The sequence below is a fragment of the Heterocephalus glaber genome, unplaced genomic scaffold, assembly GCF_053883595.1.
Source record: "Heterocephalus glaber isolate CG9 unplaced genomic scaffold, H.glaber_assembly_v1.0 deba00001724, whole genome shotgun sequence".
In the NCBI taxonomy this organism is placed as follows: Eukaryota; Metazoa; Chordata; class Mammalia; order Rodentia; family Bathyergidae; genus Heterocephalus; species Heterocephalus glaber.
In genome coordinates, this window is record NW_028258435.1 from 3,807,075 (window position 1) to 3,823,362 (window position 16,288).

The window sequence follows — 16,288 nt, forward strand, 5'->3', positions numbered from 1 at the left end:
TCTGTGACCTCACAGAACCCCGGGCCAGGAAATCACGATGCTTCCGCCCAGTGATCTGTCTTTCCCACCTACTCTGAGTCCCTCCAGGGGAAGAGCCAGAGCTCCTACCTCTGAATTCCCAATGCTCACCAGAAAGCTCAGCATCCTGGTTAGGGAGAAAAGTAAAAACCAGAGCAGTGAGTGACTCAGGTTTAAATCTCTCCCCTCGTTAACAGATGATTCTGAAGGTGATTCAGATCATCTCTGATTCTCCCTGTCCTTACTGCTGGGTGGAGGCTTCCTAGGTGACTGTCTTCAGAAGTTGCTTTCATCTTTGTAAGCATGTGTGATATGTTCTTTTATTTTTTCACAAATGAGAATGTATGATGTATGCCAGCTTGTTCCCTGCTTCCTGCACTTAACAACTTGTTATAATTTAATTCAGAGATCCTTTCTTACCTGCTTTTTGCAGCACTTACTCTTTTGAATGGTGGCATATTATTGATATTATGGATTATTACAATTATTAATTGGTTTTCTACTGGTTGGCATTCATCTTATTTTTAATCTATATTTCCAAAATAAAGATGCTGCCTTGAAGTAGCCTTGAATGTGTATATGTCTGTGGCAAATCTATCCATAAGTAAAAATGCTATAAGTTAAACTGATGACTGAATCAAAAGGTGTGTCCATTTTTCATTTTAATTTTTGCAATTTGTTTTGGAACATTATCGATAATATATTTAAAATCCCATCAATAATTCATAATAGTGTATGTTGTTTCACACTGTGCCGTGTTATCAAAATCTTGATTTTTGCTAATCTGATAAGAAATGTAATATAATAATGCCTATTTGCATTTCCCTTATCATAAATAAAGTTGAATATATTTCTACATATTTGAAAGCCATGTGTATATAATTTTCTGTGAATTAGTCCACCATATAAGTTTCCCATTAATTCCTTGTTATTCTTTTCTTATCAATATAGAGAAACTGTGTATAAAGGGCACGAAGGGTATATTAAGGATATGATGCCCATGCAGATATTTCTCCTGTTTTTGTTTGTTTGTTCATACAGTTAAAATTAATAATTTGTGGACTCATTTTTTCTTGTAAAGTGCTCCCAAACCGAGATGTGCTTTTAACGTTAGAATATTTTCTTCTAACTTAGAAATTCACTTTTTATGCCTAACTCTTAGCTCCATCTATAATTTATTTTATGGCAAGTTGTGAAAGAACTATCGGCATCACTCTTTCCAGATGGTTACCCAGTTGTCCCTATTGGTGTTCTGTGATCAGAATTCTCGAGTTTATTATAGTCTTAGTTCTGCAGTTAAATAGATTCAATTTTCCCTGCCATTTGTTACAGCTCTCCACCCCCAACTGTTCTCAGAATTGTTTTGAGGATAAAAGTTAATATCAATTAGCCTAACACAGGCAAAGTGCTCAATGAGTTTTATCTCTGCTGTTATTGAAAGCCTCATTGTATCATTCCACTTATTCCAATATAAACTTAAATTCCTCTGCTTATTTAAGAAAGAACTATTACAACAACTCAAAGCGTCGCATCAGGCTCCTGGTCAGGGAACTGAAGATGTCACATCTGGGCGACAAGACCACTGCTCTGCTACCCCTGCAGCCCACTGGGGTGGTAAACTCGGCCCCAGTAAAAACTAGAAGGACAAAATGTAAGGAAAGAAAGACGCTTTATTTGTAAAGAGGGAAAGGAAAGGGGGGAGTGGAGAAGGTAGATGGCTACCACGGTAAGGAAGAATCACGGTGGGGGCTCCTTTGTTCCCAGCTGCTTTTACATGGCAGGGAGTGACACTGCCCCCCTGGGGCCCTCTGGGTACCTCTGTCTAACGTCATCTCTTTGGGTGGTCTATGTGCAGCTTCTGTCTGTCTGTCTGTTTACTTGTCCTTGACCTACCTTTTAGAGCCTTATCTTTAAGGTGAGCAGCTAGTTGGCAAGGGAGTGTCTTATTCTTGGTTAGCTTAGAGTTAGTAAGGGCCGTGTGGATGTCCGTTGTACCCTATGATGACCCCAGAGTGAATAACATAGTGGCTCTAGAATGAACACACATGTAAATGAGTGTGTATGTTAGTGCATAGGTGTGACTACATATTGCCTTAAAGTTAGCCCCTCCCCTTTGTTTTCCTAGATTTTATTGGAGGTGGGGGGTGGTATTTTTGTGCCCCTGGCCTTCTCTCTGTGTCCTGTCAGCTTTTTTTTTTCTTTTTCTGATCTCTTGATGCAAGTCCTAAAGCTACGTGGTGCCTTTCTTTATCTGGTTTTCCTCTCTTTTTCTACCCCTGTCTTTGCCCAGGCTGGGATCCAACTTTTGATCCTCCTGCCTCAGCCTCCCAGAGAGCTGGGATTAGAACATATGCACCACCACTGCCAGTTCATCATGACCTTTTAATATTTTATTCTATTTCTGGTCTTTTTTCTTATTTCTTTCTTAAAACAACAATTGTATCATATGCTTCATATATTTTTTAAAAGATGAAATTCTGTGTAAAACATTTAAACCATTACCAGAAATAATTTCCTAAGCAATTATGTTCTAGACATCAGGAAAAGATGGTAAACTAGACAGCAATGTCTTTGCCCTCACAGAACTTATATTCTAGCTGGGAAGAAAGATAATAAGCAAACAAGTAAGAATACATCTGATAGCCAAAGGATGAGTGCTCTGGAATGTTGGGTTTTTGTTTTTTTAAAAAAAAAAAAAAAAAAAAAAGGCAGGGTAACAGAAACTGAGAGAGAGGGCTAGCAGCCCTGTAAAAGGGGGTCAGGAAAGGAGGACAGGACACTGAACACATCCAGAACAAAAGCTAAGTATAAATAAGGAAGAATAAATACAGTGTGTTTCCTGGGTTGTGTTACTTGTATGTCTCAACAATTTGAGTATATCACTTGTGATTCCTTTTTTGATTCTAAATAAATATTTGCCTTCATTTCAAAGAAAGTACAATTTTTGGTCTTGCAGACAATAAGAGACAGACAAACGAACAGATAATTCTGTGTCTATTAGACATGACAGAACAGAATGTCACAGGAGCTGAGCTAAGGAGGTAAGTAGCTAATTAAGTGGGATCTGGAAAATAGATTGGGTGATATCCAAGATAAGTCAAGAAAACCTAAGGAAAGAATATCAGAGGCAGAGGAGTCCTGAACGTGTGTGTGTGTGTGTGAGTGTGTGTTAAGGAGTTAAGATGAATGAGATAAGTAACATCTAAGTCCAACACTAAAGTTGTAAACAGAGTAGACCTGGAAGACAGGAGCCGTAATGGAAGAAATTGTATTAGAAATTTTTAGTTGGAACAATTCAATGCACTGGTAATAAAAGCGAAGGTTGAGGACAGCTGGTATTCTAGAAACTATGCAAAAACAGCACTGATTGTTATCCTAGTGAACATAGTTTTAGACAATGTTTTGGGCCCCTAACTATCTCATAAGTAATCACATGCTTTTGATTAAAATTTTCTTTCGAACGAGTAAGTCTTTCTCTTCCTGACTTCCTTTTGTCTATGGGATTTGGTTCATTTTCATCTTAACTTGGGTCAGTCTCTTAAATAAATGTTCATCTTTCATCAAGTGCTTCAACTGCTGATCATGGCTGCATTTTGTAGAATACTTCGCATCTATTAAAACAGATCTTATACATAAGGAGGTGATGTGTTATTAATGGAAAATACACAGGACTTGGGATCAGTTCTGAGCTCCTTCTCAGCTCCAGGACTTCTAGACAGGCACCTCTGAAACGGAGGGTCCTGGAGTCAGATAAGAGTCAGTCTCAATTTTATGGCTGCATGGATTTAACCCCGACCGTGAATGTGAAAAATGTTCTTCACGACCTGTGAAATAGTCTATGGAATCCCTTTGATTTTTGTGGATTTTTTTCAGCCCAGCTTGAAAAGAGAATTTACCTTCCACTTGTGTTGAGGTTGTCTTACTTAAATTACTTTGTGCTTTAATTTAAAAATTCTTTTGAGCTTTAAGACTAAATTGTGAGAGCTCTTGGGTTGCTGAGCTGATGGTGTCTCCTAGTCACACTATAATCATAACCTTCCTGTTTTCAGAGATAACAGAGATAAATCCTGCAATTTCCATTTCAAAGTGGGAATCTTTTATTTCTCCAAGCTTCTGGGTTAACTCTTTGATTGTACTTAAAGTGAAATACACCGAGACGGTCCCTGTATTGCAGTACCAGGTTTCTACTATAAATTAAGATGCACAGTAGTCTTCCGAATCTTTTCTACATGTCTCCTCAGAGAGTCAGGGATATTTTATACCCCAAACCATTCTTTTTCTAAAGCTATCTTCATTATGATGACCATAATTATCGTTGAGTACTTTCTAAGAGAAATGTATTTCTCCTGTGTACATTTTTGCATTTTGTATTCATTATCACATGTTGATTCCCTAGAACTACTTTATATATTAGCTTCTATTATTTTGTCTGCCTAACAGAGAAGGTGCCTGAGGCTCAGAGACACTGACCAGTTTCCTCAAGGTCACACAGCAGACTGAGTAGGATGTGAATATGATTTTGTCTGATTGCAAGACCAGACAGACAAAGATTGGCAATGAAGACAATAATGAAATTGGAAATCATACATACATATATACATATATATGAATTATATATATATATATATATATATATATATATATAGCTTTTGTAGAGTTGCAGGCACTGAGTCTTCAGAATAAACTGGGTTAAATTTTAATTCTTGTCAGCAACTAAGAATGTGAATTTAGGCAAATTTACTGAACATCTCAGAACGTGCATTCCTCATCAGTAAAGTGATGATAATGTCTGCCAACTTGTTGGTAAGAAAATTTTATAATTCTGTGTTTCCTTGGGCTATGTTGAATTTTTCATACCAGGAAAATCAATAGCAGCCACAACCAGCTATTATGCATATCACTGATATTCATATTTAAGGGTAAATAATATGCAAAACTTCCATAAAAATTTTTGTGACAAATGGCATTCCTGTTATTTTGGATTTACAGTGTGTCATGGCACCTGGAGCATACTGTAGAATCCTACGTCTTGAAGGGGCCTTAAATTAGATAAAATTATTAACTAGGAAAATGCTAGCTACTTTAACAAATAAGCCCCCAAGTTTCAACAATTTAGCAAAATAACTATTTATTTTTCTGTCAAATTGCAGTGCGATGTTATCATTGTGATGTGAAGGCAACTCTCTTTCACATGTTGATTCCAAAACCCACAGTCCTCTTGTTTCAAAGCTGTCCTGGGGTCAAGAATTGAAAGGCTGGAAATACATTTCCACAGCTCATGTCTGGTCCACGCGTGAGATCACTTCCTCCCAGGGATATTCCCATGATCTCTTTCCAGACGGTAGAAGCGTCCCGGCCCTACTATGCCTCCCACACCCAATCCAAGTGGCTCCACTTGGTCCTCCAGAATAGGTGCCAGGGTCCTTGTCACCCCACCACGCAGTCTCCAGATCTCAGCTCATGCTCAGGGACCCTCGACACTGACCTGACCTTGATCAAACACCAGTATTTCTGAGCTCAATCTCTTCCCTCACAAACTGAGGGATTCAATGTGGTGACTTTACCTTTTACTGAAACATGAGGATTTATCTTAGAAATCAGAAGCCAAGATAAGAGAAAATATAGGTGCAACCAGTGCTCTTGTCACTGTCGGTACATCTGAACATATTGTTTTAGATGTCTTAGTCACTTTCTCATCACTGAGGTGCAATACCCGACATCTACAACTTAAAAGAGAGGCTAATTTTGGCTCATGGTTTTAGCCCATGGTCAGCTGGCTCCAAGGCGGGAACATAGAGGAAGGGTCTGGCCGAGGAGAGCAGCTCATCTCATGGCAGGAGGGAAACAGAGAAAGGGAGGATCTGGGGAGGCAGACAAAGCCTTCCAGGTCACCAGTTCACTGACATTCCCTCCAGCCAGGCCCCACCTCCTATTGGTAACAGCACATTTAGGTCTAACTATAGTAACCCTTGACACAATCCAAAGGTCCATCTCTGAGCACATGAGCCTTCCAGGGGACATTCTAGACCTCAACCATAACACACCTGTAAGCGGAACAGAAAGCTAACTATTTCCACCTTCCTTTCTGACCAGCAGATCTGTGAGGAAGCACTTCTCTCTATCCAGAGACACACGCACCACTGAGCTGTGGCATCAGCAGCAAAAAGTGAACCACCTTGGGGGGTACTGTGACCTTGATATCACATCTAGAGTTGACTCCGTGGTCTGGTGATCTATGAACTAGGAAGACCAGAAGTATGTCCTCCAAATCCACATCTAAGACACAGGGGTGTAGCCGGGCTAGTCAGAGCAAAAAAGGAACTCCCACATAGAAAAGGAAGGTGGGTGGCATGGACCTGTAATGTCAGCACTTTGGAAGACTAACATAGGAGGATCGCAAGTTCAAGCCCAGGCTGGGCAACTTGGCAAGACTATGTCATGAAATAATAAATTAAAAAGCTGGGGCTGTAGGTCAGTGTGAAGGTCCTTGGTTCAATCCCAAGTACTGGAAGAAGAATAAGGAGGACAAGAAAGAGGAGGAGGAGGAGGAGAAAGAGGTGGAGAGGGAGAAGGAGGTGGAGAGGGATGAAGGAAGAGAAGAAGGAGATGGAGAGTGAGAGGGAGGAGAAGGGAAGGAAGAAGAGGAGGAAGAGAGAGGGAGGAAAAGGAGAGGGAGATGGAAAAGAAAAAAGAGAAGTATAAAGGGAAGGGGAAGAGAGGAAAGGAGAGGAAGAAGAGAAGGAGAAGAGGGAGAGGAAAATAACAATGAAAGGGAGGGGGATGGGAGGGAGCAAGGAGAGAGAGAAAGAGAGAGAGAAAGAAAAAAAGAGAGTCACAGGGCACCCAAGGAGCATCTGGCCCCTTGTCAGATGGGTTGCTGGTGGCCAGAGACAGCCCTGAGGTGCCATGGAGGAAGGCCCTGGAATAACCTGTTGAGGGGGACTCAGGGCTCCCCGTGGCCCTGGCTCCAGCTTGTAGGGTGTGAATCACAGTCCTTTGTCCTCCAAGGTTACGTGAGTGTGAGGGCTTTTGCAGAATGGTTTCTGCTCGGTGAACAGTGGGAGCCGAGAATTGTTTTACTGTAAGCAGCCTTTTCTTTTTTTGTCCTAAACATCTAAGAAAATTATGTCTTTGGTAAAATAATTTCCTCCAAAAATTCCTGTTATGGGTTGAATTGTGCCATCCAAAATTAATATATTGACATTCCAGCCAACAGTGCCTCAGAAAATGCCCACATTTGAAGACAAGATTTTTATAAAGTTAAGTTGAGGTCACTTGGGTGGGCTGAATTCTTAGGCAACTGGTGAAATAAAAGGAGAAATAACAAGAAATTTGGAGACAAATTTCTTTCCAGGGAAAAGGTCATGTGAAGCTGAGGTTGGCGTTCTATTCGCCGAAGGAGAGGATGGGGACAGATCCCTCCCTTGTGGCGTTGGGGAGGAGTCAACTCTGTCAACACCTTGATTTTGGACTGGAAATGTAAGATAAGCTCCATTCTCCAGCACCCAGTTTGCAGTCCTTTGTTGTAACTTAGCAGACTTAGCTAATTCATGTAATTCCTTTAAAAGTTTCTGGTCTATTTTCAGTTCCACGTACAAGACTTAAAGTTCTTTTCCAGGCATCGTATCAAGTTTGCTTCATTCTCTGCTCTCAACTTCCACACCTGTCTGTATTTGCCCAGTTAGTATTTGATATCGTGGATTTCTCTGAAGCATTAGACTTGCACAGAAGCGATTGCTGCTCATCTGACCTCTGCCATGGGGTTGATTTTTCTTTTCTTTTTCATGGTCCTGGGGACTGAACCCAGGGCCTTCATACTGAACTACATCCCCAGACCTTTTTTTTATTTTTGATAAAGATAGATAGAGTCTCACTAAGTCACAAAGTTGCCTGGGGTAGGCTCAAATTTATGATCCTCCTGCTTCAGCCTCCCAGAGTGCTAGGATTACAGGATATCTTTGATCTTTTAACCGAGTAGACTCAATGGGTTTCTTATCGTCATTATCATTGATGATGACCTTTCCTAGACTGATGCTGGCCATTTAGGATTCAGGTACCATTCACTTGTCAATCTGGTCAAAACCTAAATTTCTGCACTGTCTCCATTTCCCTAATCCTTCACTTCCAAATCAGCCAGACCATTACTGAGCTCATCTCCTTAATGCTTAGATTCTTTCTAACTGCTTCCTCCTGAGCTTCAGGTTCAGTAGGAATTTTTTTTAGATGGTGTCTAACTTGCAATCCTCCTGCCTCAGCCTCCCAGAGTACTGGAATTAAGGGCAGCCAGAATGTCATCTGTTTGCAGGCAATAGTTTCCTCACATGACTAGAATAATATTCTGGGCTATGGTTGTCTTTGTCATGACTCTTGCCTAACTGCTGGGGCAAACCTCCCAGTTTAGATATTTACTGAGGCAGAATTTTCTTTCCTGTGGCGATTCATGTAATAGTTTTCATCATGGTAACAGCTGTGATGAATCACACTCCGAAGTTTGGTGATATAATACAACAGAAGTTTATTTCTCATGTAAAGGATACATACAAGCACTTAGTGCTTTGCCTTGCTTTGTTATTGTGTGGGAACTGAAAGACCCAGCTCCTTTCATACAACAGCTCCACCGCAGTCTGCAGGCGACTGCTGGACAGAAGACAGAGTGGGGGAAGACATATTTGCTTCATTAAAACTTTGACCCTAATGGCATCTGGCACCTCTGCTCTTTTCCTGCTCTCTGAAAGCCAACCCTGTGGTCATTGCTAATCACCAGAGAGACCAGTAGTGTGTTGTGTGCCCTGGAATACAGGGATGCTTGCCTTGCTGTGAACAGATGTTTTCTTGGCCATTGAAGATGATCTGTTTTCCTTAGAGATGAGAAAATGGGAGCTCATAGAGCTAACATAACTTACTCAAAATCACATGGGTTTATTATTTTTTAATCAACCTTAGTTGATTAAACATTGTTAGGAGTGACTTGATTGGTGATATAAAGGATCCAGTTGTCAGATTTCTGAAATGACACACATCCGGAAATGTAATATACTGGTTTGTTCCACCATTCACTCATTGAAAGAAATCTGGATTATTTCCAATTCAGGACTATGACAAATACAACTATCATGAATATTTGTGTACAAATTTTTGCATAGAAATAAGAGCACAGCTCCTGGGCTATATAATGAATGTGTGTGTAGTTTTTTAAGGAACTCTCATGTTGTTTACCTGAATGGCTGTCACACTTGTACACCCTCCCACTTGCAATCTGGGAATTTCTTCCCAACTCACCATTTTTTTATTTTAGCCATTCTTTTTTAATTTTTATTTTTATTAGTACATGTTTGCAGTACATAGTGATTACAGTCATCATGGGGAGTTGGTACATTCTCATAAGGGATCACTTAGAAGGGAAACGAATTCATGTGCATCTGAATCACATGCAAAAGACAAACCAGAGGAGGTTAGCAGGATGGTTGGTACTCTGGAAAGTACAATTCACCAGATTTAGCAAACAGAAAGACAAGCATTTAATTAAATTTGAATTTCAGAGAAACCACAATAATACATTTCACATAAGTATGTCCTGGGCCACCTCAAAAGCTGGCATAAAATGAATGTTTTAAGAATTAAAAATAGAAAGTACAAAGAAGACATAGAGAGGAAGGCACAGAATGTGCTTAAATATATCCTATGTATTTCCAAAAAAATGATAATGCCTTAAAATTACAAGGATGCTCTTTTTGGCTTAACCCAAGAAGGAGTTGGCATGAATTAGAGCCACTCCTTGAAATGAGATCCTTGTCACTGAAAGTGTAAAGTGAGGCCTCTCGGGGGAAGTAGCTGAAGAATCCATGAATTGTGTTTCTTTCCTGGGAGATGTTTGTAGATAATGACAACTTCACACCATGTAAGGTGATATTCTGCAGTATTACTGGCTATTCCATGTGGCATTGAGGAAATACAAATAGGAAACTATTCTAAGGCACAGTAAAAATAACTTTTATTGTATTTATAATATGTCAGATGTTTACATTCCTAAAACTACGAGTTGTATCAAGAAGTAACTGAGTAGACTTAAAGAGTGTTGGGCCTACAGCTTAATCTCTTACCATCTTGGTCCGTTCAAGGTACCTCAGAGTGAGTAATGTATCAACAATCAAAATGGAAATGCATTGCTCACCATCCAAAAGAAGGGAGTCCAAGGTCAAGGCCAAGATGGTGGAAGACTATGAAGACTTGCTGTCTGCTCCAAAGATGGAGCCTCTCTGGTGAGACCTCCAACAGCAGAAGGCAACAGTCAAACAATCTTCCTAAAGCACTTTTATAAGAGCACTAATCCTATTCACGAAGATGGGACCCTCACAACTTAACTACTCCACAAGACAACGCTTCTTAAATATATTGCATTTGCTACTGTCTTAGTTCCTTTTCTCTCATTGCTGGGACAAAATACTCAACTCCCAACATTAAAGAAGAAGAGGTTTATTTAGCTCACAATTTGTAGAGGTTTCAGTTCATAATCTGCTGGCTCTGAAGTAGGATGGCACGGCAGACAGGCATCACAGAGGAGAAACAATTCATGGTGGGCAGAAGGTAACAAAGCAAGCAAGGAGCAAAATAAGTCTCTTTTTGTCTCTTATACTTTATACAGGTTACCAGAATTAGAGTCACACCAAACCAATCAGTGGACTGATTTAGTAATCACCCACCCTTAATCCTAGCATTGCACCATGAATCAATCACACACTCTAGATTCAGCAACCTCTGAAGAAGCCCCATCTATGACTGCATGAGTCTTTAGACACAAGCCGTAACAGCTATTAAGGTTCTGTATGAATTTTGGAGGCACACAGACATTCACACCACTGAATTGGTCACCTCTGATCAGATACCATTAGCTTTTACCCATCTGCATATATTATTTAGCACTCAGGGAAGTGTGACAAGTGCAATTTCTTCACATCATGGATGAGATAAATGAGGTTGAGTTTTTCCAAGGACATTTTTTAGCAGATAGAACTCTCAAAGGCCTTCATTGAGGTTACCTGAGGCTTAATTTACCCATGTCCATTAAGGCGATTAAAAAACAATTCTCCCCTGCCCACCCTCTTCATAGTTCCCCAATGTGAGACACACAAAAATAAAACCAATATCTGGAAATTATATGATTTGCCAACAAGTTCATCTGATAAGAGATTATAACAGGCCCAGCCACCATCTGTAGAAGGCTTTGTCGCCATGGTGAATGAAAACCAAACCTTTTCCTTCTACCTCCTGATTCTCCAAACAACAGTCACTTGACAGTGATTCCTAGTTGTAAATTAAAGACGGCTAATGGATGTTTTGTTTTGGTGATTCTGTTTTTAAATAAAAGCAAGGTAATATCCCGTCACATTCTCTGCAGATGCAATCTTTGGCAGTGGCATAAAACAGACCTTATTAGAGCTGATTAAGCAATGACTCCTAGTCATCAAAAAGTATTCCATTAAGCTCTACAGTTCCCTAATAATTTGCTCAGTATGTTTTTCAATAATTGGAAAATCCACAGGCATTTCCATTCCAGCACCACTAGAATGATTCATCCTTTTATTTTAGCAACAGAATGGGCACAAGAGGAGAGAAGGTGAATGTCAAGGGGATATTAGAAATGAGAGTGCAGAAAGGGCCAGAGAATATGCCAGAATCATCTCTAACTGCTGAGCAGTGAACATTTTAGCAGAAAACATATATTTCATTAGCTAAATATTAACCTTGAACAAGAAACGTAGCTGCACTTTGAGTTTAAAAGCAGTCTATTCACATAAGAACTATTGTAATAAAGCTTGGTTTAAGTCTCATCAACCTACTCAATAATCAATTGAGATCTTGCAGAATTTCTGCTTAATTAATTTTTAAAATTATTGATAAAAGCTATGGGTCTTAGCTTTGCCTTTCACCTGTTAGGATCTACATTGTTTGATCAGCTAAGTTTGTGCAAAGGATGTTATGGAATAAATCTGATTTGTTTTCTTTTTCTAGTTTTATTGAAGTATAAAATATAAAATAAAAATTGTCTGTTTATGGAGCAATGTGTTGTTTTGATATATGCATCCATTGTGAGATCATTACCATAATCTAGCTAATTAACACAACCATTGTTTCACATATTCATCTTTGCATGTGTATATGTGAAGAACATTTGAGATCTACTCTCGTAGCCATTTTCAAATATAAAATAGATTGTTATTAACTATACTCAACATGCTGTAATTAGAACTCCAGAACTGACTTTTCCTATTTTTGAAGAAATGTAGAATTGTTTATTTTTGAAATAGCTAAAAGAAAAGTACCTCAGGCATCCCTAATTATGGCTAGAAGAACTCATCTTCTGTCAGGAAAGTTGTTAACCTTTGGCATATATTTTTTAAATTTTTCTCTTCCTCTTCCAATTATTTCCTCCTGTGTGGGCTGGGTGTCTACTATGTGAAAATTAAAATATATGACCTTGAGTTATCTAAAGAACCTCCCACACATTATTAGCTAGTGGTTAAATTGGTGTGTTAAATTTAAAAAAAAATTGGACAAAATTTGGAAATGATGATGTTGATGTTACTGTCCAAAAAAACTATGTCCTCTTTGATTAGTTCCTCTGCCAAGCATTCGAATATAAATGTTCTTCTGAAGATTCAGTGTTAGGGAGCTGCTTCTGGACTAGCAGAGTAACCTTTTTAAATAAATGTTTCAATGCACTTTGCAGATCTTTTGGGAGACTCTGAGGTACCAGGGGGAGGGTATGGATTTTTGAATCAAGGGGATGTGCATTCAAACCATCTCAGCCTCTACTAGGCCAGGTACTGATCAGAAAAGTAACTTCTTTCCTCCTGTCTTGCACACGTGGTGATGAAGAAATGTTGTGTGAAAAATAATTATATGCAAAGAACTCAGAAAGGTCTCATGTGTAAAAAGCTCTCCATAAATGTGATAAAAGTTTAGATGGCATTTTAGCATTTATAAAGCAGTTTTTGCATTATTTCTCCTGCTCACCATTAGTTTGCATAAATTAGATTATCACCCTGGCAGCCAGTATCAGAAAACTACTTTTAGGATATCAGAATGAAATAATGCAGAAATGTAAAAGAAAGCAAAATAATAAAATGGAAATAGAAGTCCTAATTTCTGGCATGATGGAAAAAAAAGATTCCCTGGGAGGAAAAAAATCTTTCAAACCCTAAACATGGCAAATAAAAGTTGGTAAACATCTTTTGAGACAGCTGAGTTAGTAGAAAAATCTCAAAAGGGAAAGAATAAAAAAAAAAGATAGAAATTAGAGTGTTAAGATTTTGGTGAACTCAAAGCTACTAGAGTAGCTCCTGCTGATCCAATTAAACAAGACCCAGGGGAGCAACCATCCCAAAAGAAAATGGGAAAGATTCTGGCTTAGGGAAAGGTGGGCAGCAGGTGCTGGAACCAGGGCCACAGTGCTGCTCCGAATGACAGGATGGTGAAACTAAACCCAAACAATTCAGACAAGTTCACACTCAGCAGGGAAGCCACACTGAGGACCTTCTCCACCCTTGGCCCTTCTCTTAGAAGAGTAAAGAGTCTTCTATGAACTCCTAACCAGAGAACAGATAATGTGATGTGGAGGACAGATAGAGACCAGAGGTAAAATACCCTAAACTATTTGTCTTTGGAAGAATAGTGGCGAGATTAATTATGTATCTACACATTTTTAAGATGGTTCTACATATTATCACTTTAATACTGACCACTAGGAAAAGGAGAAATCAAAGTCAGGAGTTCAAAGGTGTGTACAAGTAGAATCTTTTCAGTCTTCATTATTAGCAGGATGTGGTAGAACATACCTGTAATCCCAGCACCGAGGCAGCTCAGACAGGAGGATCCAAGCTCGAGTCCATGCCTTCAAAAGTATGTACAAATCCAACTTTTCAGCTGGGCACATATCCTAGAAACAGTTCCACAAATAACACAATCAGATATGTTCACACCTGTTCAGACAAGCACAGATTTTAATACCATACAGTCAGAAATTACAGGTTTACTGTAAAAGAAACTAAATAATTTTTATTTAATGGAATACTATAAAGAAATGCAAATAAAGGAAATAGTGTGATCATTATCCACATTTGCACACACATAAAGTTTATTTATCCACATATGCATATTTACATAAATAAATATTTATTTATTCACATATATACATATATTTGCACTATATAAAACACAAATCAAATACCGAGCATTAAAAAATTAAGTTACCGAAGAACATATTTAACATGCAGCTATCTGTATGAAGGTTTAAATGTCAAAGTAACACCAGACATCTTTTTAGACACACGTACATATATTTGTAAAAGTTAATGGAAGTTCACATGAACAGTAAATGCCTACCTCAGGTTAGTGGCTACAGCTGCTGTAAAGTGGGAAGCAAGGGAGATCCGGACAGGCAGAGTTTATAGACGATTGCAATTAAACAATTCTGAAGCTGGTCCATGAGCACATTCTTTACATATTTTCTTGACAGGACTCATTTATCATTTTAATTTTTAATTAAAAACAAAAAGACTTCAATATTTGAACTAATACATCCTTACTTCAAAAATGATGTACTCAAAGTCGCAGATAATTATAATTTCTGAGGCCAGGGGAAATGGGAAAATGTTGGTTAGAATTTTCTAATAGGACATGGAGAAAAAAGACAAAGAGTAGATTTTGGGGAAAAGTAATGAGTTCAGACCAGTGCTTGATAACTTAAATTCCTGGAGTGAGCAAACAGATAGGCTGTTTGACTTGTGTTCTACACCTCAGAGAAAGCTGAAAATGTTTATTCAGTGTCATCTGCAAAGCATGGTAGTTTCAGCAATAAGAGCAGATGCATTTCTTCAAAAAGAACACATATAGGGGAAAAAATTACTGTGACACTAAAATTGCTTGCCAAGAACAAAAATTTTCAAGGAGATGGTCAACTCTACCAAATGAGACTGAAAAATCATAGAAGGAAAGTTGAAACTGCCCATGGGATTCAGCAATACGAACATGTTGGTCATGTTATTATTTACATCTACCTGAAGTGTCCTCCAAAAGCCTCATGTGTTTGGAAGGTGACTGGACTATGGGGTGGTGAGTTCATGGGGCCTGGTGGGAGGTGGTCATGGGGGGTGGCCTGGAAGGGTGCATTCCCGTCCCCAGCTCCTCCCTTCTCTCTCTGCTTCCTGGCCACCATGGAGCAAGCAGCTTCCCTCCGCCAGGCCCTTCTGCCATTCCATTTCTGCCTTGGAAACACCCGACCATGGACTGAATCTCTTGAAAACTATGAGCCAAATTAAATCACCCCTCCTTGAAGTTATAGGGATCAGATATTTTGTCCCAGCCAGGACAAAGTGACTAATATAGGCTATTTCAAAATATAAAGGTATAAGAATCATAAGTTTCCTTTCGTGATAAATTATTTGCCATAATAAAGGGAAATGAGGAACTATGTTGGCCAAACTGACGAATAGTCCCCAAACTCAGAATCCTCAGAAAAATGAACCTCAGCTTGACTCAGAAAGTGATCTAACTCACTCAAGAAACTCAACATCTATGCCTCCAGGAAGAGAGGATTTACAGTTGCTATGGGCTGGGCCACTACTGCTCAAAGTGGATAGACTCTTAATGGGATCAGTGACACTTGATTTGGGGGGATTTTTAAAAAATAAAACATGGCCTGGGAATTTAGCTCAGTGGTTCTGCTGCCTGTCTTGCAAGTTCAAGGTCCCAAGTTTGATCCCGGGTACTAAAAATAAAAAAAATAAAAATTTTAAAATATTGCATGATAAAATATTAAGAGAATAACAGTCGTGAAAGCTCTGTGTATCATTATCTTCAAAGTAATTACTCCCAGGGCAATACTCAGGGCCATGTCCTTTAGGGAGTTTTGATTTCCCTTGTGCTCACTTTGGTAGCTCTTTATTGAGTCAGGACCAGGAAAACAGGCTTCACTTTGTTCATGGGTCACAAACCACAGAAACACATGCAGCAGAAAAATTTTACCTGGACCTCCAAAGGTAGTGAGAAAAATCTGACAATGCTGTTTATCTTTCCTCTGTCTTATCTCGGGCCCCCTGCCCTATTTGAAAAGAGCAATACTTGAAAATCTTAGACTTAGGCCCCATTCTTCCAGGAGATAAAATGCTCTTTCACTAAGTATACTTCCTTTAAAGTTTTCCTTTAATCATTCATGTATAGAAAAATGTTCTTTTTATACTCCATAATTGTTGCTTATTTGAACCTATTTTTA

General features: G+C 39.0%; 2 long non-coding RNA genes across 2 annotated transcripts in view; one reads left to right on the top strand and one right to left on the bottom strand.

Moving 5' to 3' along the window:
- Positions 1 to 14,507, bottom strand: part of LOC101721252 (uncharacterized) — a 42,614-nt gene extending 28,107 nt beyond the window's left edge. Inside the window, exons 1-2 of the long non-coding RNA XR_206296.3 lie at positions 14,401 to 14,507; positions 13,854 to 13,954 (exon numbers count right to left, since the gene is read on the bottom strand). This is a non-coding gene — a long non-coding RNA (uncharacterized LOC101721252). The remainder of the gene's footprint in view (positions 1 to 13,853; positions 13,955 to 14,400) is intronic.
- Positions 63 to 10,408, top strand: LOC106008168 (uncharacterized). Its single transcript, XR_001182651.3, has 4 exons — positions 63 to 315; positions 1,518 to 1,669; positions 2,975 to 3,059; positions 10,137 to 10,408. It is a non-coding gene; the product is annotated as an uncharacterized LOC106008168 (long non-coding RNA).
- Positions 14,508 to 16,288: the final 1,781 nt, after the last annotated feature.